Here is a 20,066-nt window from a genome sequence, read left to right on the forward strand (position 1 = left end):
TAGTCCATGTTTATAGACCAGAATAGTCAATATTGTCAGGATGACAATTGTCTCCAATTGTTCTACAAGCTCAATATTATCCCTCTGAAAATCCCAGTAGGTTTCTCAACTTTTGGTGGAGATTAATTAGCATACTGATTTAAAGTGCTCCAAAAAATGTGTTAAAGTGAGGGTTTTTTGTTGTTTGTTTGGTTTTGGTTTTCCAAGATAGGGTTTCTCTGTGTAGCCCTGGCTGTCCTGGAACTCTCTCTCTGTAGGCCAGGCAGGCCTCAAACTCATAAAGATCCACCTGTCTCTGTCTCCCAAGTGCTGGGATTAAAGGTGTACACCACCACTTCCAGGAACAAAGAGAGTTTTGAAGAAAGTACGAAGTTGGATGCCTTCTGATTTCCAATTTCATTCAATCTAAACTAAAGGTATAGCAACTAAAACTGGAGGATCAGCATAAGCTAGACATACAGAGCAAAGAACAAAAGCTAAGGTCCCCAAATTAATTCTTACATTGATGGTCTGCTGGCTTTTTAATCATAGTGAAAAACAGGTCAGTGGGAGGAAGACCAGTCCTTTCAACATCTAGTACCAGAACAATTATCAATTTTCTCCATAAGAAATAAACAAACAAATACACAAAATTCAACTAAACCTGGGTCACGGTCTTAAATGCAGCAGTTGTTAACATTTTAAACTTCTTGAAGACAATAGAGAAGAATCTCTTTGTGAATGTAGATTAGCCATTGATTTCTTGAATGAACACCAAAGCTACAATCTATTAAAAAGAAAAGAGAATTTGCACTTAATCAAAATTAAAAGCCTTTGGCCTTCAAAAAACAGTATTAAGAGCTGCTGCTGCTGCTGCTGCTGGTGGCGGCGGCGGCGGCGGCGGCGGCGGCGGCGGCGGCGGCGGCGGCGGCGGCGGCGGCGGCGGCGGCACACGCCTTTAATCCCAGCACTTGGGAAGCAGAGGCAGGCAGAGTTCAAGGCCAGCCTGGACTATAGAGTGAGTTCCAGAACAGACAGGACTACACAATGAAACACTGTCTTGAAAAATCAAATTAAAAAAAAAAAAAAAAAAACCAAAAAAGCAAACAAAAAAAAAAAACCAATATTAAGATAATAAATATAATCCACAGGATAAAAGAAATATTTGTAAATCTAGTAGCTTGTACCCACAATAAAAAATTATCATCTACCTATTTATTTATTTGTTTGTCTGCCTATCTACCTTCTATCTAACGTACCATCTATTATCTATATCACCTATCTAGCATCATCTACCTAATCATCCATAAACCACATATTTGTATGCATTTATTATCTTTGTTTAGTATAGAGGATGTATAACTAGAATGCATCTTAAAACACACTCTTACAGAGCCTGTGAGATGGTTCAGTGAGTAAGAGCACTTGCTGTTCAAGCCTGATGACCTGAATTCGATCCCCATAACCCACAGTAAAGGGAAAAACTGATTTGAAAGGCTGTCCTCTGACCTCCACACATGTACCCAGTCCCTCACATGCACTAGTAATAAGAAAAGAAAAAAAGACTCTTTCAAACAAATAAGATAACCATTCAATTGAAAAAATTGACAAGACTTAAGGAATTATTTCACTGAAGAATGTGTACAAATAACTAATAAATATTTGAAAAAAATGATCCACATTACTAGTTCCTGTTCTCAGTCTTGAAAACCACAGCAAAGCAATACTACCCATATACTAGTATAACCACAATCAAAAAGACTGATGATCCCATGTGGAGGAGGTTGTGAAGAAACTTAATATTTTGTGAAGAAACTAAATATGTTAGTGGACATGGAAAATGATTTCATTTCTTGAGGAATAATTTAGCACTCCCTTAGAAAGCTAAACATAGAATTCATATGCAATTTAATGATTATGTCCTTACAAATTCACCCAAGAGAAATAAAAGCATATGTCCACAAAGATTTTAATGTGGACATTCATCACATCATTATTTATAAATACTTCCCACTGGAAACTGCAAATGTCCATCAGCTGATGAATGGATATAGAAAACATAGTCTGTTCAGGTAATGAAATCATATTCTGCAATTGAAAAATGAATTGTTGATACATATGACAACAGGCACAAACCTTAGATTCTTTATGCTAAGTGGGGGTGGAGCAAGCAGGAAAGACAACTTGATCCAGTGACCAATATTTGAAGTGTCTAGGAAAGGCAGTTCTGAACAGATGAAACAGGCAAGTGGCTGTCTGCAACTGGACCAGGGAATGAAGATGAGCTGTAACAGTACTGGAGCTTAATGGGAGGGTTCTAGAATTTCATCATGATGGCAATGTGACTTACAGAACCATCTGCAATTCTCAGAAAATACTGGAGAGAAGAGTGACTCTGAGACATGGCGTCATTTGGTAGTCCAGGTCAGCTCAAATTCATGGCAATCTTTTCTAAAATTTTTTATTTTCATTTATTTGTCTGTGTGAATGAATATTATATGTGTAGGGTACCCAAGGAGGCCTGAACAAGGCATAGATACCTTGGAGCTGAACTTACAGGTGTTTGTAAGCTATCATATATGAATACTGGGAACTGAACTTGGGCTCTGAAAGATCAGCAAGCTTCTTTAACCTCTGGGCTAAAATTTCTCCACTCCCTTGATGATTTTGCCTCTATTTCCCAAATGCTGGACTTACAGGCATGACCTACCCTGCCTACCTTGAGTTTTATATTTACTGTGGGTGAATTTTATATAAATTAATACCTGCAATAATGCTACTGAAGATATCTTAAGCCAAGATTTTCATAGAGATGTTTTCTTGGTAGATAGAGCAATAGGTTTTTCTAACTCTCTTTGCTTCTTGGTTGATTTTTTTTTAAATGCTGGCTGTAGCAGGTTTGTTCTGGCCTTCTCCCTTATGCTGTAGTAGGTGGTACAACTGGCCACCAGGGTGTGGTGTAATGGAGTAATCGTGCCAATGCTGATGAAATGTATTTGATTCTGAAATTGTAAATTTTGTCAGCAAATGTTTGTCATCTATCCCCAATATTTTATTACTAATTTTTACAAATTATTATTTTTTTTTTGTAATTCTGTAGGTCAGTGTAGAAAGATCTGACCTGTGGACAGTAACTTTTAGTTTGTCAAAGGACATGACCTGTGAATAGTGACTATTAGCCTGTAGGAGGATATGACCTGTGAATGATGACTATTAGCATGACCTTCTCTTATGTAGCTGATGTCATTGTGGACTAGCTAGGGAAAAGTGTTTTCAGAAACAAAGGCTCTTGTCTTTCTCTGTGACTGTTTAATGAATTCTTATACTAATATGCATTAATGTATTGAAATTGGTGTCATTTTTTTGAATACTGAAAGTTCAGAAATGGAGCCAAAGGAATATTATCACTCCCTTTATATTAGGAACATGAAACCAAACAGAATGGCTAAAAATGATGTGGCTTATAAGCATTCATGACGTTTTATTTCACTCATAAGTTCAAGAAGAATGAAATTCTAGAATATCCTATTAGAATCTTGGCAGTGTCTCTACTATAGAACAAGTAGTATTTTCTCTGTCTGGCATCTCCATCACTCAGTAAGCACAAACACACCCAACAATATAAAACTGCGTGTCTTAATTTTTCCTGCACATGTATATGATTTGTGCATGTGTTGTGTGTATGTATGTGTGTTTACATACATGGGGTCACAAGCTGGTGTGAAAGTGCATATCCACAGGCGTGCACATGGATGTTGAGGACTGAAGTTGACACTGGATGTCTTCCTCCTCCCACTTTATACACGCAGGGTCTCTCACTGGACCCAGAGCTTAGCCAACTTACTCCAAGGATTCCATCTCTGTCTCCCAAGTTCTGGGATTACAGTCAACCACTGTAGTTAGAGGTTGGTTCTGGGGATCTGAACTCTGGACCTTGAATGTACAGGGCACCCTCTGAGCTACCTCCCCGGCCTGTAAGTCTGATTTAAAAAAAAAATGCTAAGAATTATGTCCCAATAGCCTGTTTCCTCACTTTCTCAGACAATGAACTTATTAAAACAATGTTGCTCAAATGTTTCTGTTGCTCAGACAAGTTTTGATTTAAAAAAACATGTTGTCATAATTTGTCTCAGATTCTTTAAAATTATAAAATTGACAAATCTTTTCCCTGAAGGTTTGGTTTGATGTTTGGAAACAGTTGAGACTGTTCCAGGGCCAAATATGATGATTAAACTGGTTTATCAGTTTTGGAGGATGGAATTTTTAATTAAAAACAGAGTATCTCCAATTGGTGTTTCTACATTTACTTATTGGGTTAATGTTTGGTGATATCTGTGGATGTTAATATTATAGCATTGCTTTTCATATTTAAAAATTATAGAAATGGGCTTTTTAAGGCACTAGGAGGAGAATATCTTTTAACCTAGTGATTAGTGACCAAGCTGTAATTATTAATTACAAGCAATGTGATGGCTTCTGTTCATGGAGTTGGAAGGGGGCGGAGCCTCTCATCTGCACTGGGACAAAGCTCTGACTTTTTCCATTGTCCCCAGCAGTGATGTTTTAAAAACAAGCCTGTGGTTTTTCACTTTGAATTTTTCAGTGTTTCCCACAAATCTAAAAGCTTGTGACTGGTGGCCCTCTAAGCCACAGAGATTTATAATCTTGCAATTGATGATGCTCTTATCTGAAGTCATAAATGAGCTTACTTTTACAAGTGTCCTGTCTTCAGTCTCCACACTTCGCCTACAGAGAGCGGGGACTTCAAATGGAGGCAGCTCCTCACTTCCTCTCTGCCCCCCCCCCCAGTCATCTCTTTTCATGTCCCTGTTGAGACTTTGAAGCTCTCAAAGTTATCTGCAGAACCCTGGCTGCTTTCTCTTGTTGCTGAGGGATACCTTGCCTCACCCACAAATAGCCTTCGTAACTCCTTTTCCTTTTTCTTTTTTTCCAAGCTGGACATGTCTGTCTCTTTCCAAAGAAGGGCTCACAGAAGAGGAACTGGCCTTATTCATGAATTCCACTTCCCATGAGTCCTTTCTTTTTCCAAGGCATGTGGATACTTTGGGACAGGTGGGGTTAGGGTGTAGATCTAGACCCCACACTGTATGTATTCAACTTACACACACACACACACACACACACACACACACACACACACTTTTTGAGACAATGTCTTATGTAGCCCAGGGCTCACCCAGGTGACCTGAGGACGTCTCACTAGGCCACACCTCCTGAAGGTATCATCATCCCCGAGTAGCACTACCTTGGGGACCAAGCTGTTATGTATGAAGCTCAGGGTGTCATGAACTTCATAGCATAGCACGGCAGAAGGAAAAAGAGAGGTTAAGTGTGGCATCCGGGTTCTGTCACTTATGCTGCTCATTTCATCTATTGAGCTGTGGGCTGCTGTGCCCTTGTGGAGTGTTTCCCCGGGAAGTAAGGCAAACTCCCACTCACGTGCCCCCCTCTCCACTCTCCACACTCTTCTATTCACTCTTCCTTCTTTCCTGTCTAATTCCTGGCTGTCATGCTAATCTTGATCCTCAGCTTGATGGGATTTAGAATGCCATGGAAACACATTTCTGGGTTTTCCTAGGTTGGGCTATATAGTGAGACCTTGTGCCTCAGAAATGAAAACAAACCAAACAGGGGTGGGGGGATGTGCAAAAAATAAAAATAGAAGAACACCAAACCAACCGACCAACGACAATAACAGTAGCCAGGGGAACTACTTGCAAAGGGGACTCATGCAAGTACTTCTCAAATTGTTTGTTTCCAGAAACATCTAACTGAAGGAGGGAGAGCCACCCTGGATATGGACAGCACTGTTCCATGGGCTCGGATCTTGAACTGAAGATAAACACAAGAAAGTGATCTGAACACCACATTCATCTCCCTGTTTCCTGTTTGCAGATTCAGTGTGACCTTCGGTTCCGGTCACCACGCCTTCTCTACCAGGATGGTCTGTGTCCCCTTAAACTGTAAGCCAAATCCATCCCCTCCTCCCTTAAGCTTCCTGCCAGGTGTTTGTTCACATCAATGAGAACAGTAACAAACACACGACCCTTTTTTGACAACTTCAGCCCAGAGCTGCCCCCTCCCGCTGCATCCAGTATGACATTGTCCTAGAAACCTGGCTGGGGAGATGAGGGAATGAAGAAAGGGCAGACAGACAGACAGACACGTGTACAGAAAAGCTGGGGATCAAGAGTGAGCACTGATGGGGTAGCCACCTACTGCACACCAAGCATTAGCTCAGCATGTTTATTACATACGGCACAGAAGGAAAGAAATTAGCTAGTCTTGGGGGGAGGTCTCTGGGGGACTGTCTTGCAGTCACCAGTGAGGAAGAAGCAGCCGTTGCTAGTTTTTGAACACTACTCCAGAGGAAGCCTTTGCCAGTTCCCATGGGTCTGAGATACTCATGGCTGTTTCCATGTCAACAATATGAATTCATCTAGGACTTTCTCCATGCCTTACACATTCATTCAGGGCTTTTTCTACTCCCTGTACCCTCCAAGGCATTTCCTACGTCAGATTCTGGGCTTGTCCCTTCATCACGTGTCTCTACGACCTCTGTGGATGGACAAGTGCTGTCAGAACTGTTTCCACTGCTGTCTGGCTTCTTTGATTCTCCCATCAGACTTCAAGGGAGGGAGCATAGTGGCTACTGCATCACCACATTCCAGGGCTACCAAGAATGCTGAAATGCAAATTGAGCTATGGGGGAAGTTTTAGTGGCCACAACCAGCTCGTGGCAGTGACGAATTTTGATGGTTAGAGATCTTCCCATTTACATCTTTTCTTTGTGCCCTGTAGCTCAAGTTCTGATGATGCCAGCCAGAGGACACCTTTCCAACGATGGCATCTGAGGGGCTAGAATGACTTAGAGAGGCTGTCACATCTCAGGGTTGGATGCTCAAAGCAGTGGTTCTCAACCTTCTTGATACTGATACCCTTTAATACAGTTCCTCATGTTGTGGTGACCTCCAACCATAAAATGATTTGTTGCTACTGCATTGCTGTGATTTTGCTATGGTGTTGGTCTTCGTTCATCCCCAAAGGGGTCATGACCCACAAGTTGAGAACCACTGCTTTAAACGTTTTCCTGGTCTTTTTTGTTGGCTACCTTGATTTAGAAGGTTTTTTTTTTTTTTTTTTTTTTTTTGGTTTTTTCGAGACAGGGTTTCTCTGTGTAGCTTTGCGCCTTTCCTGGAACTCACTTGGTAGCCCAGGCTGGCCTCGAACTCACAGAGATCCGCCTGGCTCTGCCTCCAGAGTGCTGGGATTAAAGGCGTGCGCCACCACCGCCCGGCGATTTAGAAGGTTTTTGAACAAAGTTGACTCGACCTTTGATGGGGATTGCCAAGCATACCACTTCCATTTGTATTCACAAGCATCTTAGTGTAATATACATATGTTACATCATATGTTACACAATTTAAGAAGTACTATGTGAGTCCTTTTCCAACAGTCTTCCTTTACTGTGGTTGTCATGGTTGGTTGGTTTGGTGGGTTTTCTTTCTTTCTTTTTTTCTTTTTTTCTTTTTTTCTTTCTTTCTTTCTTTCTTTCTTTCTTTCTTTCTTTCTTTCTTTCTTTCTTTCTTTCTTTTTTTTTTTTTAGAAAGGTTTTCACTCTGTAGCCCAGTCAGGACTCAAACTTGCAATCCTCCTGTCTCAGCATCCAGAGCCATAGCAAGCTCAAATGATGTCCCTTTTAATTTCCTCCGATATAAAATGCTTGAAGCTTACCAGAGACAGTTCAGATCATGGGAGAGCCTGCGTTTCTCGTGGCCAGCACAGATTTTCACGGGGGACGTACACAGAATCACCACCCAGACAGCTGAGCTGATGGGAACCTGAGATGGAAACTTCAAGCTAGAAAATCTGCTTCCTCATTACTAGAGAGGTGATCAGAAATTCCTAGAAATGCCAGCGATGTACACCAGGCTGTACTGAAAGCCGCACTTGTGGGCCTCGGAGCTTTCTCCTTTCCCTGCCTTTTCTCTCCACGTCCGCTGTTCTCTCATCTCCCCTTCTCCAGCCCTCTCACCTCTTCTTCCTCTCTTCCCTCTCGGTCTCTCCTTCCTCCTTGATGGAGGAAAAATACAAATAATACTACTATAAATAGAAGATACGCTGTACCATATGTTTAACATATATCAGAATTATATATATTCACACTATGTATATACATACATGTGTGTATGTGTTTATATGTACACACCACACACACACACACACACACACACACACACACACACACACACCAAAGTTTCCCACTTTGGTGAGTGAATTTCATTTTCTTTTTCACAGTCAGAGGTTTAACCCAGGGCCATTCCCTGTCTCTCTTCAAAGTCCTTCCGTTTGCTTTTCACCTATTTATAAGACATCCACTCCCCACCTTCTGTTTTTTTTTTTTGTTTGTTTGTTTGTTTCTTTTGTTTTGCTTTGTTTTTTCTTTCCTGGAGTGAGTCCTGACCTGTCTCTCTCTGGCATTGCACCTCTGGTATTCCTGCTTATGATGCTGCAAACATCTAGGAGAGCATTTGCCAGGGAAGGCGGCGGCCTGGAGCCGGGACCCGAGTTCTGAGGAGCAGGCTCCCCTGCACTCTTCCCAGCTCCAGCCTTGGACCCAAAGCCTTATTTTTCAATGAGGGTTAACGTTTCCCCAGCATCCCCCAGCCAGGTCTCCTCCTCCGGAGGGCCTCTGCTCTCAGTCACAGCCTCGCTTTCCTGAGGCAGCCGAGTTGCCAGCTCAGGGCGTAGCCTGGAGGTCCTGCTCAGGCTGTGCTTTGTCTCCTTTGTCACAAATGAACCAGCACCTTCTCTGAAGGGACAGGCCCCGGCAGACAGAGGCTTGATTTCTTTTGTGTGCACACGTGTGTTGTGCCTAAGAAACCATGATCTAGCCTTGGATGGGGTCGTTTTCTTCTTTCTTTCACTACAGTGCTACAAATTTAATTAATTGGTCACTGCCCTTTGGTCACTGCCCCTTTAATTAAAAAGGCCTTCTCTCCAGAGGTTTCCTTTTGAAATTTCCAGGAGATTAGGATTATCTGTGGCATGTCAGCATTTTTTTTTATATTCATATACTATATGGTTCCTATAATAACATAAAAATGAAATACTGAGATATGAGAAGCTAATCATAGCCTACATTTCTCTCCTAATAATCCCAGATTACATTAATCATAAATGTCAGCCACGTCTCTAGATGACTTCTTGACTTTTGACAAAAAAGCCTTCATTTTGGCCCTTTAAATTCCAAAGTCAAGGAGAATGTAACATTCAGAATAATTATTAGCATTATTTTACGTTGACATTTCACCCCTGCCTCTAGTTTAACATTCTACCCAGGCAGCGAAGATGAATGTCATCTTCCGATTCACTGGAGGGGATTGCCCCAATTAAACCTGACTTAAAGGCTATTGGAAATGCTGTATTAATTTGCCGTTCTTCTTTAAAATAGAAAATATCTCATGAAGAAGAAGAATTTTCATTAAATCCATTAAGGATTTACCGTGACATGAACAAGCAGTTTTTGAATTGACTTTTTTCCTCCTCCGGCTAGCATAATAATCGCTGTGTACTCAGCCAGACCAGGGTCTCCCTGCTGGCACACAGCCCATCAGGACTAGTCTCCTGCTTGTCCTTGCAGCTCAAAGGTCATCCATATTGTTTTGTCCCTTCTAAAATGATTAGAGGTGTCTTTCAGAAATCCTGGCCTTCCCAGGGAGCAGAGCCACCTAAGGGTTCAACTCCTGGATCACATCTTCTTGTCTTGCAACTACCCAAACACACACACACACACACACACACACACACACACACACACACACACACACCACACTCCTCCGACTGGGAGGAGTGGAGGTAAAGGAAACTGTGGTTGGGATGTAATGTATGTAAAGAATAAAAATAATATTTTTTTAAGTGAGGTGATTTATGGAGGAATGCTCTGTTTAAAAAAAAACAAAATCCTCTAGTCTCACAGTTGTTATTAAGATGGAGGGATGAGCAGACTTCTAAAACATATGTACAGCTAACACAGACTTTATCAGACTTATTGATGTGTCTCCAGTGCCTGAGGATGGAGTCAGGTGGATACCCATAATGCACAGCGACCCAGACTGTAAGCGGGGAATGAAACAGTTGAGGTTTGATCTCAGCTTTGTGGTCCACTCTCTCTCTTAGGCAACTCTCTCTTGAGAAACCAGCTCTTCCTCCTTTTAATATCCTGCAATAAACTGAAAAGGAACAGTATTGCTTGTGCTACCTGGCTGGTTATGTGTCCTTTTAAGCCTCAGTTTCTTCACCTATGAAGTGGGTCCAATACCATCGGATTGATATAAATATTAAATGAAATAGTAAGTATTGTGGGGTCTGGATCTAGGCCTGACCCAGGTTGTTTCTTCCCAACTACTCCGAAATGGAACAGAGCAAACCCATTGACCTCCTCCTTGTCTTCTGGCATTTGCTCCAAGTTGCAAGGAAAGCTGTGACCACCTAGCTCCCAGTGAATTTGGAATCCATCCATCCCCATGCAGTCCTGGCTGGCTTGTGAGTCAACCTTTGCAAGTCAACCTTGATAGCCCTTTCTTGCTATCACCTCCCTCTCGATGCTTCGTGATGTCTTTACCAAGACAAACTTAATATTGCTTTGCATTGAGGCATGTTCAAACACCTCACCATCGTCATAGCAAGGAACACTTCTTTCCTATTGCTACATTCTCAGATAAACAAACAAAATGTTGTGATAATTCAGACATACAAAGAAACAATCAGAGAATAAGATGACAGTTGCCATAATCACAGCTACTGTCTGTGTTCCCCTAAATTCATGTGTTATAACCTTGATCCCCAAAATCACCTATTAAGGGGGCCTTTGGGTGTGATTTAGGATTAGATGTGGTTTATGGTTTTTCCTGGAGGGATTCAAACAAATACCTATGTATTGCTGATAGGCACTGATGATGGACTAGAGAAACAATTCCAACCAAGTCCAGCTTAGCTGGCAGCTCCACTGGAGAGTCTCCACTCTGAGGTAATTATTGACTGCTTTTATATCCTGGGGTTGTGTTTCATGTGAATTTCATAACTTTCATGAACTTCCTGAACCTTGTATGTTTTCTTAGATTCCTGAGTCTTGTGGGCTTCCCTCCAGGGAAGAATGTTTAATTTGGAGGAAAGAGCTACACAACTGATCCAGTCATGAGGGTGGAGCCCGTGTTGGCTTTAGGAGCTTTGTTAGGAGGGGAAGAGAGGCCTGAGTTAGTGTGTGTATTCTGTTTCATCGTGTGACAGCCTCCATGATGTTAAGGTGCAGCATGAGGGACACCATCAGATGCAGCACCATGGTTTACTTCCCAGCCTCTAGAACCATGAGCCTAATGAACTTCTAACTGGTCACCAGTATTTGTAATAGCAACAGAACATGGATTAAGATAGACACTGACATCTGAACACTTAGCAGAATGTTGTCCTGTTTCAAAATAATTGAATGTTAAAATAAGGTTGCCTCTCCTTTCCAGCCCCCTCCTGTTCTCCCTCTTTGGAGGAAGGTTTTATTCTGAAGCTGTTTTCCTTCTCACACATGTTTTGAACATTTACTATGCATTTATAAGTCCATAAATACTACACAACATTGCTTTCTATTTACAACGTCATGTAATTGAAAACATGTTTTGTACTGTATGTATCTATTATAGGTTGGATTGTGTCATCCTCCCTCCCTGAAGCCTGCAGTACCTCAGGTTATGACCTTATTTGGGAAAAGGACACTGCAGCTGTAATTAGCTAAGCCCTGATAGCACACAGCAGTAGGGTAAGTCCCTCTGACTTGTGTCCTTACAATGAATGCTATGCGAAGAGAGGAATTTCCAGAGGGAAGACAGTGTAAAGATGCAGCTTGGAGATACTGTGTGACTTTTCCTGGAGGAACTGAAGAAACATCTGCCCCCAGGTAGAGAGAGCACCAACAGACCAAAGGATTCCATCCAAGTCATTGGTGAGCTAATGTGTTTACGGGAGTTATCTCTGGGAATATGGGTGACTCACAGGCAGCTACAATCACCAAGAAATCCCCTGGGTGACAAATGAGTAGGGACGCCACCAAGAAGTCCCACCCCGGTGAGCTGTTTGCCTCTTTCTTACGTAGAAGGATTGGAATCTCCAGGAGAGGAGGGGCCATGTGAGGCTCTCCTAAAGGCCTCAGGACCCTCTTCTCTCCTTCCACAGGGAATGTCAATAGGCCTGGTCATCTCAGGACGGTCTCAAGTGGATCCTTACAGCCATTCTGACTTAAGATGTCAGTGGCTCGATGACGTCTCCAAAAACAGCTGTCATACAGACAGGACAGTCTCACAGGGGTGTCTCCTTCACTTCAGGTGCCTGACGTGCTTTCACAGAATTAATAGCTGCGCATGTGACACGTATCCTTTAAAACGCGTCTGACCCTACCAGTGCTGTTGAAATGGTGTGGCTGTCTGCTACCCCCAACATGGCACCTGCTATTCGCCAGAGAAGAAACCAGGAGTAGGCCAACTGGCTGGAAGTGAGAAAAGTGACCCCTAACTGAGCATAAGGCCGGTTGTTGGGGGCGGTGGACAGCGTGGCACAAGTACTAACGGGTGGCTTCTTGAGGGATATATTGTGCAGGATCACTGTGATCATGGTGAAAAGCTGTCTCCTCCATCGAGGTGCAGGTCAGTTTCTTAACCACGCTTCCTGCACCGTGCAGGAAGGAGAGATTCCAACATCTGTACCTACAAAGCTTGGACTGCAGAGTTTCCCCTCTCATGTAAGGACAGTGACAAGTAGGGTGATTCCCCGTTTCCTCACTGCTGCTCTAGGTCTAGCTCAGGGGTCTTGTTGGCCCCTACCTTGTTACACCATGAACTGGGTCGTTCCCCAAACTTACATGCTGAAGCCCTAACTAACTCCCAATTTCTTTGTAAAGTGACTGTACTTGGGGGAAGACGTGAAGGTGGGCACTACCCAATAGGACCAAGGTCCTATTATGATGAGGAGGACACATCAAGGATCCATGTCGCATGGGGATCATGTGACCATCAATCATAGCGGTGCTACTTCAAAATGGTAGCCATCTGCAAGACAAGGAGAGGCTGGAGGAGAACCCACCTTGCTCAGCCTCCAGATCTCTGAGTAAATACACTTCTGCTATTTATGCTATCCTGTAGCATCTTTTCATGCTATGTCTGTACCATCTTTTCATCACGGCCCTAGCAATGAATAGTTGTCATCATCATCACTGTATCATTATCATCATCATTGTTGTCTTCTTCGCCATCCTCCTCCTCCTCCTTATGCTGTGCTGGGGAATGACTCCACCACTTCAAGCAGGCACGACAAGCACCACTAAGCCGCACCTCCCAGCCATCAGCTCCTTTCAATGCCACATGAGTTCTATGCCCAAGACTTCACCCTCTCTTCTTTCACTCTAGGTAAGAACACTACATGTCTCCACAGGAGCCAGCATCCTCTCTTACTGCAGCTAGGTGCTCTGGAAATGCTAAGAAAAGCCAGGGGCTGCTTCTCCTCACTCTTCTAGCTTCAATTCCCTTCGTTTGCAGCCCTTATGAGCCTTAATTTGGCTTCAAGTTTAGCTCTTTCTAGATGTTGCATTTTATCGTGCATCTGGTATCTTTGCAGCTAAAAGGGTCTAGTCTAACTGGGATTCATATGCCCTGTTGCTGGATATGCGTGCTCCATTAGTAAATCTGTTTAGCACTTTCCTGCTTCTGATTTGGTTCCCCTTCCCTCCCATGATTATTTATGAGAGCATTACCACAGTCATACTCCAGATAGAAAACCAGAAGCTTGGAGTATTTGAATGATTCCTTTGGTGACTTTGGAACTTGTCTTCCAGGCAAATCCCAGTGATCTCTCCAGTTTATGGGCTGTTACCATCCAATTCCACCAGCAACAGTCCTAGAAGGTCCATGAGCAGTACTCATCCTCTGCTGACCTGGGGGATAGTTATGTCAAAGCACTGTGGCGTCTGCTTGAAAACTCCTGATTCAGGAAATGCTGAGAAGATTCCTTCCAAGTCAAGCTGCAAGGTGCTGCTAGGAGCATTGCCTTTGACTATTTTCTTCTTTCTTGAGACCCCCTCCCCATGCCGTGTATTCTAAGAGACTGATTTTCATCTCTGTTTATGCCTAACATTAAGCAGACATTTCCACTCATTTTTGTTCTAGTAGATTCTTCTGCCAGCATCCGAAGGATTTTCCTCCTTAGAAGACAATCCTGGAACCCTATAGAATGCAGTGTGTAGTGCAGGAGGAAAGTGATGGAAATGTGACTGATCCACTGGGGTACCAATCTTAGGTGTTTGGCTTAGAAATCAATCGATTTGAAGGTGAATTCTTGTATCCAGGCCCGCTTAGTAGTGACTGAGGAAGTTTCCTTTATTCACACACCAATTGCTATGACCTGACTTTGACCTCACTCTCCACTAGACACTCTGAAATCTATGTCAGCGGTTTTGATGTAATTTTTCCCCCTTTACTGGATACACAGAAACTGTGCATTTTTTTTTGTCAGGTACAGTGTGACAACCTGATATACATATGCATCACACAATGATCAAGTCAGCATTTCTTGGGACTGGGCAGGGTGGGGAGTAACTCAGTTGATAAAATGCTTACTACACAACGCAGGACCTGAGTTCGGATCTGCAGTAGCCATATAAAAAATCTAGGTACTGTAGTGTGGTGTGTTTGTATCCCAGTACAGGAGAGTGGAAGAAGGAAAATTCCCAGAGTTAGAGGCCAGCTAGTCTGGCTGAATAGGTGAGCTCCAGGTTTAGTAAGAGCTCTTGTCTCCAAAAATAAGGTAAAGAATGAGGAAAATATCCAGCATCAACATCTGGTCTGCACTCATATGGACATGCATACCGCGCCCCCCACACGTACACTACCAGATACCCGCTCCCTCCCCTCGCCCCCCACATCATTTCTATCTCCTAACACAGTTACTATTTCCTAGTGTGTGAAGCCTTTGAACTCTCTCACCCCCAGGTTGGGGCAAGCAAATTGCAGATAGTCCTTGCATCCATGACCTCTAAAAGGATGCTCAAATTTCCTTTTGAATTTCTTGCATGGGATCCTTCCGTTTTCACTCCTCTCCAGCTCTTTTGGTCTTAATCCCTCACACACCTCTTGTCTTGACTCTTCACTCCCAGTCCTGCCCGAAACTCATCTTCTGCCGGATCTCCAGAGAGTTCAGGAGATGAGCTTTGGATTCCTGTGACTTCTTCTGCTTCTCTTTTCACAGGCTATTGAAGAACTGCCAGAGACATCTGTGGCTCAGTGCCTGCGATCTACTGGACCTTAGCATGTGTGTTTTAGGTGCTAACTTCCCAGCTTCATTCTGTTCCGAGTTCCTTACTTGCTGTCCAAATGGATTGTTTAGTTGGTCGGCAAAATGCTCCCAAATTAGAAGCTTTCCTTAAAGAATAGCAAGACCTCGTCTTTAAAGATGGTTCAGTGGTTCAAAGGCACCTGTCACCAAGCTTGAGGACCCGAGTTTAATCTCTGAGATCCATACTGTAGAAGGAGAGAATTGGCTCCTCTGACCTCTAATTTGTCATGATGTATGTGGGCATTAATAAATATGAATAAAGACTAGCAAAGGCCATGATTCTATGATTAAATTTTGTTTGTTCTTTTGTGTTCTGTTTTTGTTTGTTTGTTTATTTTGAGTTGGGGTCTTGTTATCTTGTCCAGTCTGGTCTTGAATTCATGGCAATCCCCCTACCTCAGCTTCCTTATTGATGGGATTACAAGTGTCGCCATGCTCAGATTTAGTCTTTATTTAGTGTAATTAATTTCGGTAGTTAATACACAAGCTTGTTATAAATAAGAATTTGTTAACAGTAGGCTGTTGCATGGATATTATGCTTAGTTTTGCTAGGGAGATGGCCTAGTCAATGCTTACCTTACAAGCATGAGTTTGATTCTCAGAATGCATGTGAAGAAGCACACACACACACACACACACACACACACACACACACACACACACACACATACACACACGTGGAGAAAGAGAGAGGTAGGGAGGGAGGAGGAAGACAAAGAATTAGAAGAAAGAGAAGGAGGAGAAGACACGTTATAGAGATTTGTTGCATAGTGATGTGGATATACTTGCTATTACTTTAAGAAGTGCACTTTAAGAAGGCTCTGCATGATGGAGCCAGGCCTGGTGGTACAGTGTAGCACGAATTGTTAGAAGGTCTTATTAATAAAACAAACCTGGAGCCAGGTATTGGAGTGAACGCTGAAAGATCAGAGAAGCAGAACAAGCCACAGCTACCTCACCTTGCCAATTCCTCAGCTGATTCTGTTTCCTCAGACTGGATGCCTCTCAGCTGAACTGTGCTGCTCAAAAGCCTAAAAGCTTAACCAGGCTAGTTCCTGGTCCTCATGCCTTAAATACCTTTCTGCTTTCTGCCATCACTTCCTGGGATTAAAGGCTCTTGTTACCACACCTGACTGTTTCCAGTGTGGCTTTGAACTCACAGAGATGCAGATGGATCTCTGCCTCTGGAATGCTAGGATTAAAGGTGTGTGTGCCACCGTTTTCTGGCCTCTATATCTAGTGGCAGTTCTGTTCTCTGACCCCAGATAAGTTTATTAGGGTGCACAATATTTTTGCGGAACACAATATCACCACAATACAGGCCTGTGGTCCCAGGTGCTCAAGAGGCTCAGGCATGAGCAGCATCACAACTGCACTGCAGATTGAGTTAGAGACTTATCAGGTACCTTAGTGAGACTAAATAAAATAAAATAAAATAAAAAGCCTGCTGGAAACACAGCTCAGAGGCAGGACATTTGCCTGTGTGTGCAAAGCCCTGGGTTCGATCTCCAGACCTGAAAAAGACAGAAGGAAGGATAATTAAAGCTGGGGGGGGGGGGGTGGATTTTGTTTTATATGTATTTTAATTTGATTGGACAAAACAAGCTAACAAGTTGATTTGAATTTTATATATTGTGTTAGGCTGCTCAAATCTTCCCTGGTACCTGACTACTCCCAAGGAAAATACAACGACTCTGCATTTAATCTTTCATGTGCCCATCTGATACTGGTGCAAAAAGCCCATCACTGATTGTAGATGCATAATTGTTTTATGAATGTGGACATAGAATAACAGTTTTCCTTTCCTTTTTAAAGACAGAAGAAGCCTTTCTGCCTGCATGCATCTTGACATGTCTTCTTCATTGACCTCCCACTGCTCCCAGGCTACCTGTCCAGGCAGCTGCCTGGGAGCAGGCAGTGCCTTTGTGCTCCTGGCTTCAGGGTTATCCAGTTACAGTGGGATCCTTCCCCCACATTCTCAGGAACACAGTACACTGAAGATGACTGACCGTGACCAAGAATGGTTATGTTTTTGGAGCAATGTCTTCTACTTCTGTGTCCTGCTAATGTTTTAAATGTGAGAAAAAAGAGTCCGGGTCAGGACCCACATGATCTCCTTAGCACAAAAGGAGTTTTCAATAGAACTGTTCGAGAAATGTCGCGCTGAGGAGAAATGGCGGCGTTTATCAAAGCAAGCTTGTGTTGCGGTGTCTGTTAGAGGAAAAAGAGCCTTCTTCATACCTGCTGAGCATGCTCCTGTTACCGCCTCCGGTTCAACGTGCCTCTTACAGGTTAGCCAGGCAGGCAGGGCCACACAAGAGAGCTGCTTAATTGTTAATGCTTCTCAGGAGAGTTGGTGATTATTTCAAATAGCAGGAATTTCTTTTACTGCAGTTGGGAGGATGAAAAAAACATCAGAAGCACAACACTTGGATCGTTCTGAAGTGCATCTATTTTTGTTTTCTGTTTGAGACTAAAATGCTTCTGGCAAAGTCAATTCCTAGAGTGGTAACTACCCGATGTCGTGGGGTCCTAGAGGAGACATGCATGGGTTTCAGCGCAGCAAGTAAAAAACAAGAACAAAAGGTCCACATTACATCTCCCTGGGAGCATCTAGATGAGTGAAGACTTGACTTTCTTCACACAGAGAAAACAAAACAACTGCCACCACCCTCGGTACTCACTGGGACCCCGGGTGCCGGTGCCCTAACAGCAGCTTCGTGAGTGCAAAGTTCCCAAGTTTCTGCATCTGCTAATTAGATGCTCTTCACAGTCTTTCCCCAAAGAGCAAAGCAGCTAGCCGAGGTAGCACATGCCTTCAATGCCCACAGTGCACTGAGAGCAGGAGGGCCGCTTCAAATTCAGGGCGATCCTGGGCTACATAGAAAGTTCCAGGCCACCGTGGGCCTTGGAGTGAGGCCCCCTCTCAAACGACAACAGACAAACCTTCTTCTGCGTGATTTCTCCTCAACTGCCCAGCTTTACAGCTGAGCTGTCAATCGGTCAAGTGCCGAGACTATTTCTCTTTCCTTGTTGAGGGGATCAGCTGGTGAAGCCACTGGATTGGATCATTGTGTGTTTTCTCCCAACCTGATTTCTTTTCTAGTGTTCCTATTTGGTGCGTATTTGTTTTTCTGTATCTGTTCATCTTCTTGATTCATCTTGTCAAGTACTGCCTAATAGATGTCTTTGGCAACATCTGAACCCCTAAAGTTACTTGGGTAAACTTTCAGGGTTTGGGGGTTGCTTTTGTGTGTGCTCTTTGAAAGTTTGTATTTGTTTATTATTGCTTGAGAATTTCATATAGGCATAGAATGTGTTTTGGCCAACCCTCTCCTTCTCTCTAATTCCTCCTCTACCCTCCACCTCATTACTTTTACCTCCCAATTTCGTGTGCTTAAAAAAAAACCCACTGAGTGTGCTTAGTGATGTCAGTGTGTGCATGGACATAGGGCCATCTACTGGAATATGGGTGGCCTCTCAGAAGAGGGAGAAAAATAACTCTCTCTCTCTCTCCTATTAGCCATCAATTGTAATATCTTCTCTGATAGGGGTGAGACTTCACAAACCGCCCCCTGTACCATCCATGCCGGGATTTTGTCTGGCTTGATTTTTGTCAGTTACGACTGTGGTGAATTCACGTGTGCGATGACTCCATGGTGTCAGGGAAACACTTTCACTCAAGTCATCCACTACCTCCGGCTCCACAAACTCTACCTGCTCTTCCATGATGATCCATGAGCCTTGAGAGGAGGGGATGTGATACTGATGTCCTCCTGTTTACGGCTGAGCATGCCATAGTCTCATATTCCTGCTCATTGGCTAGCTTGGGTCTCTGTATTAATCAACATCTACTACAAAGAGAAGCTTCTTTGATGAGGATGAAGACATGCACTAACCTGTGGGCATGAAGATAGGTACTGCAGGGCAGTTTAATACTCTATCTATTTAACAGAATAATAGCAGTAGGCTGTCCCCTACTAGGGCCCAAGCCACAGGTTCTACCCAAGCCATAGGTTCTTGATCCAGGCATGGTCTCTGTCTTGAGGATCAGACCTTAACTCCCACCAGAAAGTGGTTGATTACTCCCATAACATTCATACCACTAGTGAACCAGTGGGCATACCTTGATCAATATTTCTCAACCCATTTTGCACCCTAAGGCGTGAAACTCAGATCACAATGGGAAACAAATCGACGTGTTTTGTCTTCCTGTAGGTACCTGTGTCCTCATCGACAGGGAAGCAAGAATGTACAGAGAAGAGGGGAGAACTGCCCCAGCGTTTTGTTGCTAATGGGTGGAAGGCTGGGAGGAGCAGCCAGGCCTCATCTAATCCAACACTTGATATTGGTGCCTGTTCATCAACAGACTTTCAGGCAAACAGGGGGAAAAAAAGCCTTATTTGCAGTAGAATCAGCTGATCCCCAGGAGTCAAAGCCCCTGGCTTCAGACCCTTTTGGAACTCCACTGACTCCCACACTTGCTGACAGTGAGTTACCTGCTTCCAGGGACTGCCAGGTGCCAGCCCCTGCTGTACACCTTTGTGCTTCCAGAGGAGTAACTAAAGCCTTCACGGGTGCTCCCACTCTGGGCTTGTGACACTTTCTAGTGCGAGCTGGCCACTTCGGCACCTGCCTCCACTCGTCCTTGAGCTGCTGCTGTGGCTCCTTTGTGAGGGGATGGAGCCTCATGCTTC

The 20,066-nt window shown here is 43.5% G+C and overlaps 1 long non-coding RNA gene across 1 annotated transcript; it reads left to right on the top strand.

Moving 5' to 3' along the window:
* The first annotated feature begins 7,677 nt into the window (after positions 1 to 7,677).
* On the top strand, positions 7,678 to 14,601 carry LOC128103607 (uncharacterized). The gene is made up of 3 exons (XR_008215737.1): positions 7,678 to 11,029; positions 11,694 to 13,448; positions 13,874 to 14,601. It is a non-coding gene; the product is annotated as an uncharacterized LOC128103607 (long non-coding RNA).
* The last annotated feature ends 5,465 nt before the right edge of the window (positions 14,602 to 20,066 follow it).

This window comes from Peromyscus californicus, unplaced genomic scaffold (genome assembly GCF_007827085.1).
Source record: "Peromyscus californicus insignis strain IS unplaced genomic scaffold, ASM782708v3 Scaffold_8__1_contigs__length_139910024, whole genome shotgun sequence".
Classification (NCBI taxonomy): domain Eukaryota; kingdom Metazoa; phylum Chordata; class Mammalia; order Rodentia; family Cricetidae; genus Peromyscus; species Peromyscus californicus.